Raw genomic sequence first — 23969 nt, 5'->3', positions numbered from 1 at the left:
ACCGTAACACTCCGACCGTAACACACCGACCGTAACACACCGACCGTAACACTCCGACCGTAACACTCCGACCGTAACACACCGCCCGTAACACTCCGACCGTAACACTCCGACCGTAACACACCGACCGTAACACACCGCCCGTAACACTCCGACCGTAACACTCCGACCGTAACACACCGCCCGTAACACTCCGACCGTAACACTCCGACCGTAACACACCGACCGTAACACACCGACCGTAACACACCGCCCGTAACACACCGACCGTAACACACCGACCGTAACATTCCGACCGTAACACTCCGACCGTAACACACCGACCGTAACACTCCGACCGTAACACTCCGACCGTAACACTCCGACCGTAACACTCCGACCGTAACACTCCGACCGTAACACTCCGACCGTAACACTCCGACCGTAACACTCCGCTCGTAACACTCCGACCGTAACACTCCGCTCGTAACACTCCGCCCGTAACACTCCGACCGTAACACTCCGACCGTAACACTCCGCTCGTAACACTCCGACCGTAACACTCCGCCCGTAACACTCCGACCGTAACACTCCGACCGTAACACTCCGCTCGTAACACTCCGCTCGTAACACTCCGACCGTAACACTCCGCTCGTAACACTCCGACCGTAACACTCCGACCGTAACACTCCGCTCGTAACACTCCGACCGTAACACTCCGCTCGTAACACTCCGCCCGTAACATTCCGACCGTAACACTCCTACCGTAACACTCCGACCGTAACACACCGACCGTAACACACCGCCCGTAACACTCCGACCGTAACACTCCGACCGTAACACACCGACCGTAACACTCCGACCGTAACACTCCGACCGTAACACTCCGACCGTAACACACCGACCGTAACACTCCGACCGTAACACTCCGACCGTAACACTCCGACCGTAACATTCCGACCGTAACACACCGACCGTAACACTCCGACCGTAACACTCCGACCGTAACATTCCGACCGTAACACTCCGACCGTAACACTCCGACCGTAACACTCCGACCGTAACATTCCGACCGTAACACACCGACCGTAACACTCCGCCCGTAACACTCCGACCGTAACACTCCGACCGTAACACTCCGCCCGTAACACTCCGACCGTAACATTCCGACCGTAACACACCGACCGTAACACTCCGCCCGTAACACTCCGACCGTAACACTCCGACCGTAACACTCCGCTCGTAACACTCCGACCGTAACACTCCGACCGTAACACACCGACCGTAACACTCCGACCGTAACACTCCGACCGTAACATTCCGACCGTAACACTCCGACCGTAACACTCCGACCGTAACACTCCGACCGTAACACACCGACCGTAACACTCCGCCCGTAACACTCCGACCGTAACACACCGACCGTAACACTCCGCCCGTAACACTCCGACCGTAACACACCGACCGTAACACTCCGCCCGTAACACTCCGACCGTAACACACCGACCGTAACACTCCGCCCGTAACACTCCGACCGTAACACTCCGCCCGTAACACTCCGACCGTAACACACCGACCGTAACACTCCGCCCGTAACACTCCGACCGTAACACACCGACCGTAACACTCCGACCGTAACACTCCGACCGTAACATTCCGACCGTAACACTCCGACCGTAACATTCCGACCGTAACACACCGACCGTAACACTCCGACCGTAACACTCCGACCGTAACATTCCGACCGTAACACACCGACCGTAACACTCCGCCCGTAACACTCCGACCGTAACACACCGACCGTAACACTCCGCCCGTAACACTCCGACCGTAACACTCCGACCGTAACACTCCGACCGTAACACTCCGACCTTAACACTCCGCTCGTAACATTCCGACCGTAACACTCCGACCGTAACACTCCGACCGTAACACTCCGCTCGTAACATTCCGACCGTAACACTCCGACCGTAACACACCGACCGTAACATTCCGACCGTAACACTCCGCCCGTAACATTCCGCCCGTAACACACTGACCGTAACACTCCGACCGTAACATTCCGACCGTAACATTCCGACCGTAACACTCCGACCGTAACATTCCGACCGTAACACACCGACCGTAACACTCCGCCCGTAACACTCCGACCGTAACACTCCGACCTTAACACTCCGCTCGTAACATTCCGACCGTAACACTCCGACCGTAACACTCCGACCGTAACACTCCGCTCGTAACATTCCGACCGTAACACTCCGACCGTAACACACCGACCGTAACATTCCGACCGTAACACTCCGCCCGTAACACTCCGACCGTAACACTCCGACCGTAACATTCCGACCGTAACACTCCGACCGTAACATTCCGACCGTAACATTCCGACCGTAACACTCCGACCGTAACATTCCGACCGTAACATTCCGACCGTAACACTCCGACCGTAACATTCCGACCGTAACACTCCGACCGTAACACTCCGACCGTAACACTCCGCCCGTAACACTCCGACCGTAACACTCCGCCCGTAACACTCCGCCCGTAACACTCCGACCGTAACACTCCGACCGTAACACTCCGCTCGTAACATTCCGACCGTAACATTCCGACCGTAACATTCCGACCGTAACATTCCGACCGTAACATTCCGACCGTAACACTCCGACCGTAACACTCCGCTCGTAACATTCCGACCGTAACACTCCGACCGTAACACTCCGCCCGTAACACTCCGCTCGTAACATTCCGACCGTAACACTCCGACCGTAACACTCCGACCGTAACACTCCGCTCGTAACATTCCGACCGTAACATTCCGACCGTAACACTCCGACCGTAACACTCCGACCGTAACACTCCGCTCGTAACATTCCGACCGTAACACTCCGCCCGTAACACTCCGACCGTAACACACCGACCGTAACATTCCGCCCGTAACACTCCGACCGTAACACTCCGACCGTAACACTCCGACCGTAACACACCGACCGTAACACTCCGACCGTAACACTCCGACCGTAACACTCCGACCGTAACACACCGACCGTAACACACCGACCGTAACACACCGACCGTAACACACCGACCGTAACACTCCGACCGTAACACTCCGACCGTAACACTCCGACCGTAACACACCGACCGTAACACTCCGACCGTAACACTCCGACCGTAACACACCGACCGTAACACACCGACCGTAACACACCGCCCGTAACACACCGCCCGTAACACACCGCCCGTAACACACCGCCCGTAACACTCCGACCGTAACACTCCGACCGTAACACTCCGACCGTAACACTCCGACCGTAACACTCCGACCGTAACACTCCACCCGTAACACACCGACCGTAACACTCCGGCCGTAACACTCCGGCCGTAACACTCCGCCCGTAACACTCCGCCCGTAACACTCCGACCGTAACACTCCGACCGTAACACTCCGACCGTAACATTCCGCCCGTAACACTCCGACCGTAACACTCCGCCCGTAACACTCCGACCGTAACACTCCGACCGTAACACTCCGACCGTAACACTCCGACCGTAACACTCCGACCGTAACACACCGCCCGTAACACTCCGACCGTAACACTCCGACCGTAACACACCGCCCGTAACACTCCGACCGTAACACACCGCCCGTAACACTCCGACCGTAACACACCGACCGTAACACTCCGACCGTAACATTCCGACCGTAACACTCCGACCGTAACACACCGCCCGTAACACTCCGACCGTAACACTCCGACCGTAACACTCCGACCGTAACACACCGCCCGTAACACTCCGACCGTAACACTCCGACCGTAACACTCCGACCGTAACACACCGACCGTAACACTCCGACCGTAACACTCCGACCGTAACACTCCGACCGTAACACACCGCCCGTAACACTCCGACCGTAACACTCCGACCGTAACACTCCGACCGTAACACACCGACCGTAACACTCCGACCGTAACACTCCGACCGTAACATTCCGACCGTAACATTCCGACCGTAACACACCGCCCGTAACACTCCGACCGTAACACACCGACCGTAACACTCCGACCGTAACATTCCGACCGTAACATTCCGACCGTAACACTCCGACCGTAACATTCCGCCCGTAACATTCCGCCCGTAACACTCCGACCGTAACACACCGCCCGTAACACTCCGCCCGTAACACTCCGCCCGTAACACTCCGACCGTAACATTCCGCCCGTAACATTCCGCCCGTAACATTCCGCCCGTAACACACCGCCCGTAACATTCCGCCCGTAACATTCCGCCCGTAACACTCCGACCGTAACATTCCGACCGTAACATTCCGACCGTAACACACCGCCCGTAACATTCCGACCGTAACATTCCGCCCGTAACACTCCGACCGTAACATTCCGCCCGTAACATTCCGCCCGTAACACTCCGACCGTAACATTCCGACCGTAACATTCCGACCGTAACACTCCGCCCGTAACACACCGACCGTAACATTCCGACCGTAACACTCCGCCCGTAACACACCGACCGTAACATTCCGACCGTAACACTCCGCCCGTAACATTCCGCCCGTAACACTCCGACCGTAACACTCCGACCGTAACACTCCGCCCGTAACACTCCGCCCGTAACACTCCGACCGTAACACTCCGACCGTAACACTCCGCCCGTAACACTCCGACCGTAACACTCCGACCGTAACATTCCGCCCGTAACACACCGACCGTAACACTCCGACCGTAACATTCCGCCCGTAACACACCGACCGTAACACTCCGCCCGTAACACTCCGCCCGTAACACTCCGCCCGTAACACTCCGACCGTAACATTCCGACCGTAACACTCCGACCGTAACACTCCGACCGTAACACACCGACCACTCCGACCGTAACACTCCGACCGTAACACTCCGACCGTAACACTCCGACCGTAACACTCCGACCGTAACACTCCGACCGTAACATTCCGACCGTAACACTCCGACCGTAACACTCCGCCCGTAACACTCCGCCCGTAACACTCCGACCGTAACACTCCGACCGTAACATTCCGCCCGTAACACACCGACCGTAACACTCCGCCCGTAACACTCCGCCCGTAACACTCCGCCCGTAACACTCCGCCCGTAACACTCCGACCGTAACACTCCGCCCGTAACACTCCGACCGTAACACTCCGACCGTAACACTCCGACCGTAACACTCCGACCTTAACACTCCGCTCGTAACATTCCGACCGTAACACTCCGACCGTAACACTCCGACCGTAACACTCCGCTCGTAACATTCCGACCGTAACACTCCGACCGTAACACACCGACCGTAACATTCCGACCGTAACACTCCGCCCGTAACATTCCGCCCGTAACACACTGACCGTAACACTCCGACCGTAACATTCCGACCGTAACATTCCGACCGTAACACTCCGACCGTAACATTCCGACCGTAACACACCGACCGTAACACTCCGCCCGTAACACTCCGACCGTAACACTCCGACCTTAACACTCCGCTCGTAACATTCCGACCGTAACACTCCGACCGTAACACTCCGACCGTAACACTCCGCTCGTAACATTCCGACCGTAACACTCCGACCGTAACACACCGACCGTAACATTCCGACCGTAACACTCCGCCCGTAACACTCCGACCGTAACATTCCGACCGTAACACTCCGACCGTAACACTCCGACCGTAACACACTGACCGTAACACTCCGACCGTAACACACCGACCGTAACATTCCGACCGTAACACTCCGACCGTAACATTCCGCCCGTAACACTCCGACCGTAACACTCCGACCGTAACATTCCGACCGTAACATTCCGACCGTAACACTCCGACCGTAACATTCCGACCGTAACATTCCGACCGTAACACTCCGACCGTAACATTCCGACCGTAACACTCCGACCGTAACACTCCGACCGTAACACTCCGCCCGTAACACTCCGACCGTAACACTCCGCCCGTAACACTCCGCCCGTAACACTCCGACCGTAACACTCCGACCGTAACACTCCGCTCGTAACATTCCGACCGTAACATTCCGACCGTAACATTCCGACCGTAACATTCCGACCGTAACATTCCGACCGTAACACTCCGACCGTAACACTCCGCTCGTAACATTCCGACCGTAACACTCCGACCGTAACACTCCGCCCGTAACACTCCGCTCGTAACATTCCGACCGTAACACTCCGACCGTAACACTCCGACCGTAACACTCCGCTCGTAACATTCCGACCGTAACATTCCGACCGTAACACTCCGACCGTAACACTCCGACCGTAACACTCCGCTCGTAACATTCCGACCGTAACACTCCGCCCGTAACACTCCGACCGTAACACACCGACCGTAACATTCCGCCCGTAACACTCCGACCGTAACACTCCGACCGTAACACTCCGACCGTAACACACCGACCGTAACACTCCGACCGTAACACTCCGACCGTAACACACCGACCGTAACACACCGACCGTAACACACCGACCGTAACACACCGACCGTAACACTCCGACCGTAACACTCCGACCGTAACACTCCGACCGTAACACACCGACCGTAACACTCCGACCGTAACACTCCGACCGTAACACACCGACCGTAACACACCGACCGTAACACACCGCCCGTAACACACCGCCCGTAACACACCGCCCGTAACACACCGCCCGTAACACTCCGACCGTAACACTCCGACCGTAACACTCCGACCGTAACACTCCGACCGTAACACTCCACCCGTAACACACCGACCGTAACACTCCGACCGTAACACTCCGACCGTAACACTCCGGCCGTAACACTCCGCCCGTAACACTCCGCCCGTAACACTCCGACCGTAACACTCCGACCGTAACACTCCGACCGTAACATTCCGCCCGTAACACTCCGACCGTAACACTCCGCCCGTAACACTCCGACCGTAACACTCCGACCGTAACACTCCGACCGTAACACTCCGACCGTAACACTCCGACCGTAACACACCGCCCGTAACACTCCGACCGTAACACTCCGACCGTAACACACCGCCCGTAACACTCCGACCGTAACACACCGCCCGTAACACTCCGACCGTAACACACCTACCGTAACACTCCGACCGTAACATTCCGACCGTAACACTCCGACCGTAACACACCGCCCGTAACACTCCGACCGTAACACTCCGACCGTAACACTCCGACCGTAACACACCGCCCGTAACACTCCGACCGTAACACTCCGACCGTAACACTCCGACCGTAACACACCGACCGTAACACTCCGACCGTAACACTCCGACCGTAACACTCCGACCGTAACACACCGCCCGTAACACTCCGACCGTAACATTCCGCCCGTAACATTCCGCCCGTAACACTCCGACCGTAACACACCGCCCGTAACACTCCGCCCGTAACACTCCGCCCGTAACACTCCGACCGTAACATTCCGCCCGTAACATTCCGCCCGTAACACACCGCCCGTAACATTCCGCCCGTAACATTCCGCCCGTAACACTCCGACCGTAACATTCCGACCGTAACATTCCGACCGTAACACACCGCCCGTAACACTCCGACCGTAACATTCCGCCCGTAACATTCCGCCCGTAACACTCCGACCGTAACATTCCGACCGTAACATTCCGACCGTAACACTCCGCCCGTAACACACCGACCGTAACATTCCGACCGTAACACTCCGCCCGTAACACACCGACCGTAACACTCCGACCGTAACACTCCGACCGTAACACTCCGCCCGTAACACTCCGCCCGTAACACTCCGACCGTAACACTCCGACCGTAACACTCCGCCCGTAACACTCCGACCGTAACACTCCGACCGTAACATTCCGCCCGTAACACACCGACCGTAACACTCCGACCGTAACATTCCGCCCGTAACACACCGACCGTAACACTCCGCCCGTAACACTCCGCCCGTAACACTCCGCCCGTAACACTCCGACCGTAACATTCCGACCGTAACACTCCGACCGTAACACTCCGACCGTAACACACCGACCACTCCGACCGTAACACTCCGACCGTAACACTCCGACCGTAACACTCCGACCGTAACACTCCGACCGTAACACTCCGACCGTAACATTCCGACCGTAACACTCCGACCGTAACACTCCGCCCGTAACACTCCGCCCGTAACACTCCGACCGTAACACTCCGACTGTAACATTCCGCCCGTAACACACCGACCGTAACACTCCGCCCGTAACACTCCGCCCGTAACACTCCGCCCGTAACACTCCGACCGTAACACTCCGCCCGTAACACTCCGACCGTAACACTCCGACCGTAACATTCCGCCCGTAACACACCGACCGTAACACTCCGCCCGTAACACTCCGCCCGTAACACTCCGACCGTAACACTCCGCCCGTAACACTCCGACCGTAACACACCGACCGTAACACTCCGACCGTAACACTCCGACCGTAACACTCCGACCGTAACACTCCGACCGTAACATACCGCCCGTAACACTCCGCCCGTAACACACCGACCGTAACACTCCGCCCGTAACACTCCGACCGTAACACTCCGACCGTAACACTCCGACCGTAACACTCCGACCGTAACACGCCGACCGTAACACTCCGACCGTAACACTCCGACCGTAACACTCCGACCGTAACACACCGCCCGTAACACTCCGACCGTAACACTCCGACCGTAACACACCGACCGTAACACACCGCCCGTAACACACCGCCCGTAACACTCCGACCGTAACACACCGCCCGTAACACTCCGACCGTAACACACCGACCGTAACACTCCGACCGTAACATTCCGACCGTAACACTCCGACCGTAACACACCGCCCGTAACACTCCGACCGTAACACTCCGACCGTAACACTCCGACCGTAACACACCGCCCGTAACACTCCGACCGTAACACTCCGACCGTAACACACCGCCCGTAACACTCCGACCGTAACACTCCGACCGTAACACTCCGCCCGTAACATTCCGCCCGTAACATTCCGCCCGTAACACTCCGACCGTAACACTCCGACCGTAACACTCCGCCCGTAACATTCCGCCCGTAACACTCCGACCGTAACACTCCGATCGTAACACACCGACCGTAACACTCCGATCGTAACACACCGACCGTAACATTCCGACCGTAACACACCGCCCGTAACACTCCGACCGTAACATTCCGCCCGTAACATTCCGCCCGTAACACTCCGACCGTAACACTCCGACCGTAACACTCCGACCGTAACACACCGCCCGTAACACTCCGACCGTAACACTCCGCCCGTAACACACCGACCGTAACACTCCGACCGTAACATTCCGACCGTAACACTCCGACCGTAACACTCCGACCGTAACATTCCGCCCGTAACACTCCGACCGTAACACTCCGACCGTAACACTCCGACCGTAACACTCCGACCGTAACACTCCGACCGTAACACACCGACCGTAACACACCGACCGTAACATTCCGACCGTAACACTCCGACCGTAACACTCCGACCGTAACACACCGACCGTAACATTCCGCCCGTAACACTCCGACCGTAACACACCGACCGTAACATTCCGACCGTAACACTCCGACCGTAACACTCCGCCCGTAACACACCGACCGTAACATTCCGACCGTAACATTCCGACCGTAACACTCCGACCGTAACACTCCGACCGTAACACACCGACCGTAACACTCCGCCCGTAACACTCCGACCGTAACATTCCGACCGTAACACTCCGACCGTAACACACCGACCGTAACACTCCGCCCGTAACACTCCGCCCGTAACACTCCGACCGTAACACTCCGACCGTAACATTCCGACCGTAACACTCCGACCGTAACACTCCGCCCGTAACACTCCGACCGTAACATTCCGACCGTAACACTCCGACCGTAACATTCCGCCCGTAACATTCCGACCGTAACATTCCGACCGTAACATTCCGACCGTAACATTCCGACCGTAACATTCCGACCGTAACACTCCGACCGTAACACTCCGACCGTAACATTCCGACCGTAACACACCGACCGTAACATTCCGACCGTAACATTCCGACCGTAACATTCCGACCGTAACACACCGACCGTAACATTCCGACCGTAACATTCCGACCGTAACACTCCGACCGTAACACTCCGACCGTAACATTCCGCCCGTAACACTCCGACCGTAACACACCGACCGTAACACTCCGACCGTAACACACCGACCGTAACATTCCGCCCGTAACACTCCGACCGTAACACTCCGACCGTAACACTCCGACCGTAACACTCCGACCGTAACACACCGACCGTAACACTCCGACCGTAACACACCGACCGTAACACTCCGACCGTAACACTCCGACCGTAACACTCCGACCGTAACACACCGACCGTAACACTCCGACCGTAACACACCGACCGTAACAGTCCGCCCGTAACACTCCGACCGTAACACTCCGACCGTAACACACCGACCGTAACACTCCGACCGTAACACTCCGACCGTAACACTCCGACCGTAACACTCCGACCGTAACACTCCGACCGTAACATTCCGACCGTAACACTCCGACCGTAACACACCGACCGTAACATTCCGACCGTAACATTCCGACCGTAACATTCCGACCGTAACATTCCGACCGTAACACACCGACCGTAACACTCCGACCGTAACATTCCGACCGTAACATTCCGACCGTAACATTCCGACCGTAACACTCCGCCCGTAACATTCCGACCGTAACATTCCGACCGTAACATTCCGACCGTAACATTCCGACCGTAACACTCCGCCCGTAACATTCCGACCGTAACACACCGACCGTAACATTCCGACCGTAACATTCCGACCGTAACATTCCGACCGTAACATTCCGACCGTAACACTCCGACCGTAACACTCCGACCGTAACATTCCGACCGTAACACACCGACCGTAACATTCCGACCGTAACATTCCGACCGTAACATTCCGACCGTAACATTCCGACCGTAACACTCCGACCGTAACATTCCGACCGTAACACACCGACCGTAACATTCCGACCGTAACATTCCGACCGTAACATTCCGACCGTAACATTCCGACCGTAACACTCCGACCGTAACACTCCGACCGTAACATTCCGACCGTAACATTCCGACCGTAACATTCCGACCGTAACACTCCGCCCGTAACATTCCGACCGTAACATTCCGACCGTAACATTCCGACCGTAACATTCCGACCGTAACATTCCGACCGTAACATTCCGACCGTAACATTCCGACCGTAACATTCCGACCGTAACATTCCGACCGTAACATTCCGACCGTAACACACCGACCGTAACATTCCGACCGTAACATTCCGACCGTAACACTCCGCCCGTAACATTCCGACCGTAACACACCGACCGTAACATTCCGACCGTAACATTCCGACCGTAACACTCCGCCCGTAACATTCCGACCGTAACATTCCGACCGTAACATTCCGACCGTAACATTCCGACCGTAACACACCGACCGTAACATTCCGACCGTAACACTCCGACCGTAACACTCCGACCGTAACACTCCGCCCGTAACACTCCGCCCGTAACACTCCGACCGTAACACTCCGACCGTAACACTCCGCCCGTAACACTCCGACCGTAACACTCCGACCGTAACATTCCGCCCGTAACACACCGACCGTAACACTCCGCCCGTAACACTCCGCCCGTAACACTCCGACCGTAACATTCCGACCGTAACACTCCGACCGTAACACTCCGACCGTAACACACCGACCACTCCGACCGTAACACTCCGACCGTAACACTCCGACCGTAACACTCCGACCGTAACATTCCGACCGTAACACTCCGACCGTAACACTCCGCCCGTAACACTCCGCCCGTAACACTCCGACCGTAACACTCCGACCGTAACATTCCGCCCGTAACACACCGACCGTAACACTCCGCCCGTAACACTCCGCCCGTAACACTCCGACCGTAACACTCCGCCCGTAACACTCCGACCGTAACACTCCGCCCGTAACACTCCGACCGTAACACACCGACCGTAACACTCCGACCGTAACACTCCGACCGTAACATTCCGACCGTAACATTCCGACCGTAACACACCGCCCGTAACACTCCGCCCGTAACACACCGACCGTAACACTCCGCCCGTAACACTCCGACCGTAACACTCCGACCGTAACACTCCGACCGTAACACTCCGACCGTAACACTCCGACCGTAACACGCCGACCGTAACACTCCGACCGTAACACTCCGCCCGTAACACTCCGACCGTAACACTCCGACCGTAACACGCCGACCGTAACACACCGCCCGTAACACTCCGACCGTAACACTCCGACCGTAACACACCGACCGTAACACACCGCCCGTAACACACCGCCCGTAACACTCCGACCGTAACACACCGCCCGTAACACTCCGACCGTAACACACCGACCGTAACACTCCGACCGTAACATTCCGACCGTAACACTCCGACCGTAACACACCGCCCGTAACACTCCGACCGTAACACTCCGACCGTAACACTCCGACCGTAACACACCGCCCGTAACACTCCGACCGTAACACTCCGACCGTAACACACCGCCCGTAACACTCCGACCGTAACACTCCGACCGTAACACTCCGCCCGTAACATTCCGCCCGTAACATTCCGCCCGTAACACTCCGACCGTAACACTCCGACCGTAACACTCCGACCGTAACACACCGCCCGTAACACACCGCCCGTAACACTCCGACCGTAACACTCCGCCCGTAACATTCCGCCCGTAACACTCCGACCGTAACACTCCGATCGTAACACACCGACCGTAACATTCCGACCGTAACACACCGCCCGTAACACTCCGACCGTAACATTCCGCCCGTAACATTCCGCCCGTAACACTCCGACCGTAACACTCCGCCCGTAACACACCGACCGTAACACTCCGACCGTAACATTCCGACCGTAACACTCCGACCGTAACACTCCGACCGTAACACTCCGACCGTAACACACCGCCCGTAACACACCGACCGTAACACTCCGACCGTAACATTCCGACCGTAACACTCCGACCGTAACACACCGACCGTAACACACCGCCCGTAACACTCCGACCGTAACATTCCGACCGTAACACTCCGACCGTAACACTCCGACCGTAACACACCGACCGTAACATTCCGACCGTAACACTCCGACCGTAACACTCCGACCGTAACACACCGCCCGTAACACTCCGACCGTAACATTCCGACCGTAACACTCCGACCGTAACATTCCGCCCGTAACACTCCGACCGTAACACACCGACCGTAACATTCCGACCGTAACACTCCGACCGTAACACTCCGACCGTAACACACCGACCGTAACATTCCGCCCGTAACACTCCGACCGTAACACACCGACCGTAACATTCCGACCGTAACACTCCGACCGTAACACTCCGCCCGTAACACACCGACCGTAACATTCCGACCGTAACATTCCGACCGTAACACTCCGACCGTAACACTCCGACCGTAACACACCGACCGTAACACTCCGCCCGTAACACTCCGACCGTAACATTCCGACCGTAACACTCCGACCGTAACACACCGACCGTAACACTCCGACCGTAACACTCCGACCGTAACACACCGACCGTAACACTCCGACCGTAACATTCCGACCGTAACATTCCGACCGTAACACTCCGACCGTAACATTCCGCCCGTAACATTCCGACCGTAACATTCCGACCGTAACATTCCGACCGTAACATTCCGACCGTAACACTCCGACCGTAACACTCCGACCGTAACATTCCGCCCGTAACATTCCGACCGTAACACTCCGACCGTAACACTCCGACCGTAACATTCCGACCGTAACACTCCGACCGTAACATTCCGCCCGTAACATTCCGACCGTAACATTCCGACCGTAACACTCCGACCGTAACACTCCGACCGTAACATTCCGACCGTAACACACCGACCGTAACATTCCGACCGTAACATTCCGACCGTAACATTCCGACCGTAACACACCGACCGTAACATTCCGACCGTAACATTCCGACCGTAACACTCCGACCGTAACACTCCGACCGTAACACACCGACCGTAACATTCCGCCCGTAACACTCCGACCGTAACACACCGACCGTAACACTCCGACCGTAACACACTGCCCGTAACACACCGACCGTAACACTCCGACCGTAACACACCGACCGTAACATTCCGCCCGTAACACTCCGACCGTAACACTCCGACCGTAACACGCCGACCGTAACACTCCGACCGTAACACTCCGACCGTAACACTCCGACCGTAACACACCGACCGTAACATTCCGCCCGTAACACTCCGACCGTAACACTCCGACCGTAACACGCCGACCGTAACACTCCGACCGTAACACTCCGACCGTAACACTCCGACCGTAACACACCGACCGTAACATTCCGCCCGTAACACTCCGACCGTAACACACCGACCGTAACATTCCGCCCGTAACACTCCGACCGTAACACTCCGACCGTAACACTCCGACCGTAACACTCCGACCGTAACACACCGACCGTAACACTCCGACCGTAACACACCGACCGTAACAGTCCGCCCGTAACATTCCGACCGTAACACTCCGACCGTAACATTCCGACCGTAACACTCCGACCGTAACACACCGACCGTAACACTCCGACCGTAACACACCGACCGTAACATTCCGCCCGTAACATTCCGACCGTAACATTCCGACCGTAACATTCCGACCGTAACACACCGACCGTAACATTCCGACCGTAACATTCCGACCGTAACACTCCGCCCGTAACATTCCGACCGTAACATTCCGACCGTAACATTCCGACCGTAACATTCCGACCGTAACACTCCGCCCGTAACATTCCGACCGTAACACACCGACCGTAACACTCCGACCGTAACACACCGACCGTAACACTCCGCCCGTAACATTCCGACCGTAACACTCCGCCCGTAACATTCCGACCGTAACACTCCGACCGTAACATTCCGACCGTAACACTCCGCCCGTAACATTCCGACCGTAACATTCCGACCGTAACATTCCGACCGTAACATTCCGACCGTAACATTCCGACCGTAACATTCCGACCGTAACATTCCGACCGTAACACTCCGACCGTAACACTCCGCCCGTAACATTCCGACCGTAACATTCCGACCGTAACATTCCGACCGTAACATTCCGACCGTAACACTCCGCCCGTAACATTCCGACCGTAACACACCGACCGTAACACTCCGACCGTAACACACCGACCGTAACACTCCGACCGTAACATTCCGACCGTAACATTCCGACCGTAACATTCCGACCGTAACACTCCGACCGTAACACTCCGACCGTAACATTCCGACCGTAACACTCCGACCGTAACATTCCGACCGTAACATTCCGACCGTAACATTCCGACCGTAACATTCCGACCGTAACACACCGACCGTAACATTCCGACCGTAACATTCCGACCGTAACACTCCGCCCGTAACATTCCGACCGTAACATTCCGACCGTAACATTCCGACCGTAACACTCCGCCCGTAACATTCCGACCGTAACACACCGACCGTAACATTCCGACCGTAACATTCCGACCGTAACATTCCGACCGTAACATTCCGACCGTAACATTCCGACCGTAACATTCCGACCGTAACATTCCGACCGTAACATTCCGACCGTAACACACCGACCGTAACATTCCGACCGTAACATTCCGACCGTAACACTCCGCCCGTAACATTCCGACCGTAACACACCGACCGTAACATTCCGACCGTAACATTCCGACCGTAACACTCCGACCGTAACATTCCGACCGTAACACACCGCCCGTAACACTCCGACCGTAACACTCCGCCCGTAACATTCCGACCGTAACATTCCGACCGTAACACTCCGCCCGTAACATTCCGACCGTAACATTCCGACCGTAACATTCCGACCGTAACACTCCGACCGTAACATTCCGACCGTAACACTCCGCCCGTAACATTCCGACCGTAACATTCCGACCGTAACACACCGACCGTAACATTCCGACCGTAACACACCGACCGTAACATTCCGACCGTAACATTCCGACCGTAACACTCCGCCCGTAACATTCCGACCGTAACATTCCGACCGTAACATTCCGACCGTAACACTCCGACCGTAACATTCCGACCGTAACACTCCGCCCGTAACATTCCGACCGTAACATTCCGACCGTAACACACCGACCGTAACATTCCGACCGTAACACTCCGCCCGTAACATTCCGACCGTAACACTCCGCCCGTAACATTCCGACCGTAACATTCCGACCGTAACATTCCGACCGTAACACTCCGACCGTAACATTCCGACCGTAACACTCCGCCCGTAACATTCCGACCGTAACATTCCGACCGTAACACACCGACCGTAACATTCCGACCGTAACACACCGACCGTAACATTCCGACCGTAACACTCCGCCCGTAACATTCCGACCGTAACATTCCGACCGTAACACTCCGCCCGTAACATTCCGACCGTAACATTCCGACCGTAACATTCCGACCGTAACACACCGACCGTAACATTCCGACCGTAACACACCGACCGTAACATTCCGACCGTAACATTCCGACCGTAACACACCGACCGTAACATTCCGACCGTAACATTCCGACCGTAACACTCCGCCCGTAACATTCCGCCCGTAACATTCCGACCGTAACATTCCGACCGTAACATTCCGACCGTAACATTCCGACCGTAACACACCGACCGTAACATTCCGACCGTAACACACCGACCGTAACATTCCGACCGTAACATTCCGACCGTAACACACCGACCGTAACATTCCGACCGTAACATTCCGACCGTAACACTCCGCCCGTAACATTCCGACCGTAACACACCGACCGTAACATTCCGACCGTAACATTCCGACCGTAACACTCCGACCGTAACATTCCGACCGTAACACACCGCCCGTAACACTCCGACCGTAACACTCCGCCCGTAACATTCCGACCGTAACATTCCGACCGTAACACTCCGCCCGTAACATTCCGACCGTAACATTCCGACCGTAACATTCCGACCGTAACACTCCGACCGTAACATTCCGACCGTAACACTCCGCCCGTAACATTCCGACCGTAACATTCCGACCGTAACACACCGACCGTAACATTCCGACCGTAACACACCGACCGTAACATTCCGACCGTAACATTCCGACCGTAACACTCCGCCCGTAACATTCCGACCGTAACATTCCGACCGTAACATTCCGACCGTAACACTCCGACCGTAACATTCCGACCGTAACACTCCGCCCGTAACATTCCGACCGTAACATTCCGACCGTAACACACCGACCGTAACATTCCGACCGTAACATTCCGACCGTAACATTCCGACCGTAACATTCCGACCGTAACACACCGACCGTAACATTCCGACCGTAACACACCGACCGTAACATTCCGACCGTAACATTCCGACCGTAACACACCGACCGTAACATTCCGACCGTAACATTCCGACCGTAACACTCCGCCCGTAACATTCCGACCGTAACATTCCGACCGTAACACTCCGCCCGTAACACACCGACCGTAACATTCCGACCGTAACACACCGACCGTAACACTCCGACCGTAACATTCCGACCGTAACACTCCGACCGTAACACACCGCCCGTAACATTCCGACCGTAACATTCCGACCGTAACATTCCGACCGTAACATTCCGCCCGTAACACTCCGACCGTAACACTCCGACCGTAACATTCCGACCGTAACATTCCGACCGTAACATTCCGCCCGTAACATTCCGCCCGTAACACTCCGACCGTAACACTCCGACCGTAACATTCCGACCGTAACACTCCGACCGTAACACACCGCCCGTAACATTCCGACCGTAACATTCCGACCGTAACATTCCGACCGTAACATTCCGCCCGTAACACTCCGACCGTAACACTCCGACCGTAACATTCCGACCGTAACATTCCGACCGTAACATTCCGACCGTAACATTCCGCCCGTAACACTCCGACCGTAACATTCCGACCGTAACATTCCGACCGTAACATTCCGACCGTAACATTCCGCCCGTAACACTCCGACCGTAACATTCCGACCGTAACATTCCGACCGTAACATTCCGACCGTAACATTCCGCCCGTAACACTCCGACCGTAACATTCCGACCGTAACACTCCGACCGTAACACACCGCCCGTAACATTCCGACCGTAACATTCCGACCGTAACATTCCGACCGTAACATTCCGCCCGTAACACTCCGACCGTAACACTCCGACCGTAACATTCCGACCGTAACATTCCGACCGTAACATTCCGACCGTAACATTCCGCCCGTAACACTCCGACCGTAACACTCCGACCGTAACATTCCGCCCGTAACACACCGACCGTAACACACCGACCGTAACATTCCGACCGTAACATTCCGACCGTAACATTCCGACCGTAACATTCCGACCGTAACACACCGACCGTAACATTCCGACCGTAACATTCCGACCGTAACACTCCGACCGTAACACACCGCCCGTAACATTCCGACCGTAACATTCCGACCGTAACATTCCGACCGTAACACTCCGACCGTAACACACCGACCGTAACATTCCGACCGTAACATTCCGACCGTAACACACCGACCGTAACATTCCGACCGTAACATTCCGACCGTAACATTCCGACCGTAACACACCGACCGTAACATTCCGACCGTAACATTCCGACCGTAACATTCCGACCGTAACATTCCGACCGTAACATTCCGACCGTAACATTCCGACCGTAACATTCCGACCGTAACACACCGACCGTAACATTCCGACCGTAACATTCCGACCGTAACACTCCGACCGTAACACACCGCCCGTAACATTCCGACCGTAACATTCCGACCGTAACATTCCGACCGTAACACTCCGACCGTAACACTCCGACCGTAACACTCCGACCGTAACACTCCGACCGTAACATTCCGACCGTAACATTCCGACCGTAACACACCGACCGTAACATTCCGACCGTAACATTCCGACCGTAACATTCCGACCGTAACATTCCGACCGTAACACTCCGACCGTAACACACCGACCGTAACACTCCGACCGTAACATTCCGACCGTAACACACCGACCGTAACACTCCGACCGTAACATTCCGACCGTAACATTCCGACCGTAACATTCCGACCGTAACACACCGACCGTAACATTCCGACCGTAACATTCCGACCGTAACATTCCGACCGTAACATTCCGACCGTAACACACCGACCGTAACATTCCGACCGTAACATTCCGACCGTAACATTCCGACCGTAACATTCCGACCGTAACACACCGACCGTAACATTCCGACCGTAACATTCCGACCGTAACACTCCGACCGTAACACACCGCCCGTAACATTCCGACCGTAACATTCCGACCGTAACATTCCGACCGTAACACACCGACCGTAACATTCCGACCGTAACATTCCGACCGTAACACACCGACCGTAACATTCCGACCGTAACATTCCGACCGTAACACTCCGCCCGTAACACACCGACCGTAACATTCCGACCGTAACATTCCGACCGTAACACTCCGCCCGTAACACACCGACCGTAACATTCCGACCGTAACATTCCGACCGTAACACTCCGACCGTAACACTCCGCCCGTAACACACCGACCGTAACATTCCGACCGTAACATTCCGACCGTAACACTCCGACCGTAACATTCCGACCGTAACACACCGACCGTAACATTCCGACCGTAACATTCCGACCGTAACATTCCGACCGTAACACTCCGACCGTAACATTCCGACCGTAACATTCCGACCGTAACATTCCGACCGTAACATTCCGACCGTAACACACCGACCGTAACATTCCGACCGTAACATTCCGACCGTAACACTCCGACCGTAACACACCGCCCGTAACATTCCGACCGTAACATTCCGACCGTAACATTCCGACCGTAACACACCGACCGTAACATTCCGACCGTAACATTCCGACCGTAACACTCCGCCCGTAACACACCGACCGTAACATTCCGACCGTAACATTCCGACCGTAACACTCCGCCCGTAACACACCGACCGTAACACTCCGACCGTAACATTCCGACCGTAACACTCCGACCGTAACACTCCGCCCGTAACACACCGACCGTAACATTCCGACCGTAACATTCCGCCCGTAACACACCGACCGTAACATTCCGACCGTAACACTCCGACCGTAACATTCCGACCGTAACACTCCGACCGTAACATTCCGCCCGTAACACACCGACCGTAACATTCCGCCCGTAACACACCGCCCGTAACACTCCGACCGTAACACACCGCCCGTAACACACCGCCCGTAACACACCGACCGTAACACTCCGACCGTAACACACCGCCCGTAACACTCCGACCGTAACACTCCGACCGTAACACTCCGCCCGTAACACACCGACCGTAACATTCCGACCGTAACATTCCGCCCGTAACACTCCGCCCGTAACACACCGCCCGTAACATTCCGACCGTAACACTCCGACCGTAACATTCCGCCCGTAACACTCCGACCGTAACATTCCGACCGTAACACTCCGACCGTAACATTCCGCCCGTAACACACCGACCGTAACATGCCGACCGTAACACTCCGACCGTAACACACCACCCGTAACATTCCGACCGTAACACTCCGACCGTAACACACCGACCGTAACATTCCGACCGTAACACTCCGACCGTAACATTCCGACCGTAACACTCCGACCGTAACACACCGCCCGTAACACACCGCCCGTAACACTCCGACCGTAACATTCCGACCGTAACATTCCGCCCGTAACACACCGCCCGTAACACTCCGACCGTAACACTCCGACCGTAACACTCCGCCCGTAACACACCACCCGTAACATTCCGACCGTAACACACCGACCGTAACACTCCGACCGTAACATTCCGCCCGTAACACACCGCCCGTAACACTCCGACCGTAACACTCCGACCGTAACACTCCGCCCGTAACACACCACCCGTAACATTCCGACCGTAACACTCCGCCCGTAATACTCCGACCGTAACACTCCGACCGTAACACTCCGCCCGTAACACTCCGACCGTAACATTCCGCCCGTAACACTCCGCCCGTAACACTCCGACCGTAACATTCCGCCCGTAACATTCCGACCGTAACACTCCGACCGTAACATTCCGCCCGTAACACACCGACCGTAACATTCCGACCGTAACACTCCGACCGTAACATTCCGCCCGTAACATTCCGCCCGTAACACACCGACCGTAACACTCCGACCGTAACACTCCGCCCGTAACACTCCGACCGTAACATTCCGCCCGTAACACTCCGCCCGTAACACTCCGACCGTAACACTCCGACCGTAACACTCCGCCCGTAACACACCGACCGTAACACTCCGACCGTAACATTCCGCCCGTAACATTCCGCCCGTAACACTCCGCCCGTAACACACCGCCCGTAACACTCCGACCGTAACATTCCGCCCGTAACATTCCGCCCGTAACATTCCGCCCGTAACACACCGCCCGTAACACACCGACCGTAACATTCCGCCCGTAACATTCCGACCGTAACATTCCGACCGTAACATTCCGCCCGTAACACACCGACCGTAACATTCCGCCCGTAACACTCCGACCGCAACATTCCGCCCGTAACATTCCGCCCGTAACACACCGACCGTAACATTCCGCCCGTAACACTCCGACCGTAACATTCCGCCCGTAACATTCCGCCCGTAACACTCCGACCGTAACATTCCGCCCGTAACATTCCGCCCGTAACACTCCGACCGTAACACACCGCCCGTAACACACCGCCCGTAACACTCAGACCGTAACACACCGCCCGTAACACTCCGACCGTAACACTCCGACCGTAACACTCCGACCGTAACACTCCGACCGTAACACTCCGACCGTAACACTCCGACCGTAACACACTGCCCGTAACACTCAGACCGTAACACTCAGACCGTAACACTCCGACCGTAACACTCCGACCGTAACACTCCGACCGTAACACACCGCCCGTAACATTCCGCCCGTAACATTCCGCCCGTAACACACCGCCCGTAACATTCCGACCGTAACATTCCGACCGTAACACTCCGACCGTAACATTCCGACCGTAACACTCCGACCGTAACACTCCGACCGTAACACACCGCCCGTAACATTCCGCCCGTAACACTCCGCCCGTAACACACCGACCGTAACATTCCGACCGTAACATTCCGACCGTAACACTCCGCCCGTAACATTCCGCCCGTAACACTCCGCCCGTAACACACCGACCGTAACATTCCGACCGTAACATTCCGACCGTAACACACCGACCGTAACATTCCGACCGTAACATTCCGACCGTAACACTCCGCCCGTAACATTCCGCCCGTAACACTCCGACCGTAACACACCGCCCGTAACATTCCGACCGTAACACTCCGACCGTAACACTCCGACCGTAACACACCGACCGTAACACTCCGACCGTAACATTCCGCCCGTAACACTCCGACCGTAACACACCGACCGTAACACTCCGACCGTAACACACCGACCGTAACACTCCGACCGTAACACTCCGACCGTAACACTCCGACCGTAACATTCCGACCGTAACACTCCGACCGTAACACACCGCCCGTAACATTCCGACCGTAACATTCCGACCGTAACATTCCGACCGTAACATTCCGACCGTAACACACCGACCGTAACATTCCGACCGTAACACTCCGACCGTAACACTCCGCCCGTAACACACCGACCGTAACATTCCGACCGTAACATTCCGACCGTAACACTCCGACCGTAACACACCGCCCGTAACATTCCGACCGTAACATTCCGACCGTAACATTCCGACCGTAACACACCGACCGTAACATTCCGACCGTAACATTCCGACCGTAACACTCCGACCGTAACACACCGACCGTAACATTCCGACCGTAACATTCCGACCGTAACACTCCGCCCGTAACACACCGACCGTAACATTCCGACCGTAACATTCCGACCGTAACACTCCGCCCGTAACACACCGACCGTAACATTCCGACCGTAACATTCCGACCGTAACACTCCGACCGTAACACTCCGCCCGTAACACACCGACCGTAACATTCCGACCGTAACATTCCGACCGTAACACTCCGCCCGTAACACACCGACCGTAACATTCCGACCGTAACACTCCGACCGTAACATTCCGACCGTAACACTCCGACCGTAACATTCCGACCGTAACATTCCGACCGTAACACTCCGACCGTAACATTCCGACCGTAACACTCCGACCGTAACATTCCGACCGTAACATTCCGCCCGTAACACACCGACCGTAACACACCGCCCGTAACATTCCGCCCGTAACACACCACCCGTAACACACCACCCGTAACATTCCGCCCGTAACTCACCGACCGTAACATTCCGCCCGTAACACACCGCCCGTAACACACCACCCGTAACATTCCGACCGTAACACTCCGACCGTAACACACCGACCGTAACATTCCGACCGTAACACTCCGACCGTAACATTCCGACCGTAACACTCCGACCGTAACACACCGCCCGTAACACACCGCCCGTAACACTCCGACCGTAACATTCCGACCGTAACATTCCGCCCGTAACACACCGCCCGTAACACTCCGACCGTAACACTCCGACCGTAACACTCCGCCCGTAACACACCACCCGTAACATTCCGACCGTAACACACCGACCGTAACACACCGACCGTAACATTCCGCCCGTAACACACCGCCCGTAACACTCCGACCGTAACATTCCGCCCGTAACATTCCGCCCGTAACACTCCGAC

Source organism: Heptranchias perlo, chromosome 29 (genome assembly GCF_035084215.1).
Source record: "Heptranchias perlo isolate sHepPer1 chromosome 29, sHepPer1.hap1, whole genome shotgun sequence".
NCBI classification, from domain to species: Eukaryota; Metazoa; Chordata; class Chondrichthyes; order Hexanchiformes; family Hexanchidae; genus Heptranchias; species Heptranchias perlo.
Note: the sequence above shows the minus strand (reverse complement) of the source record.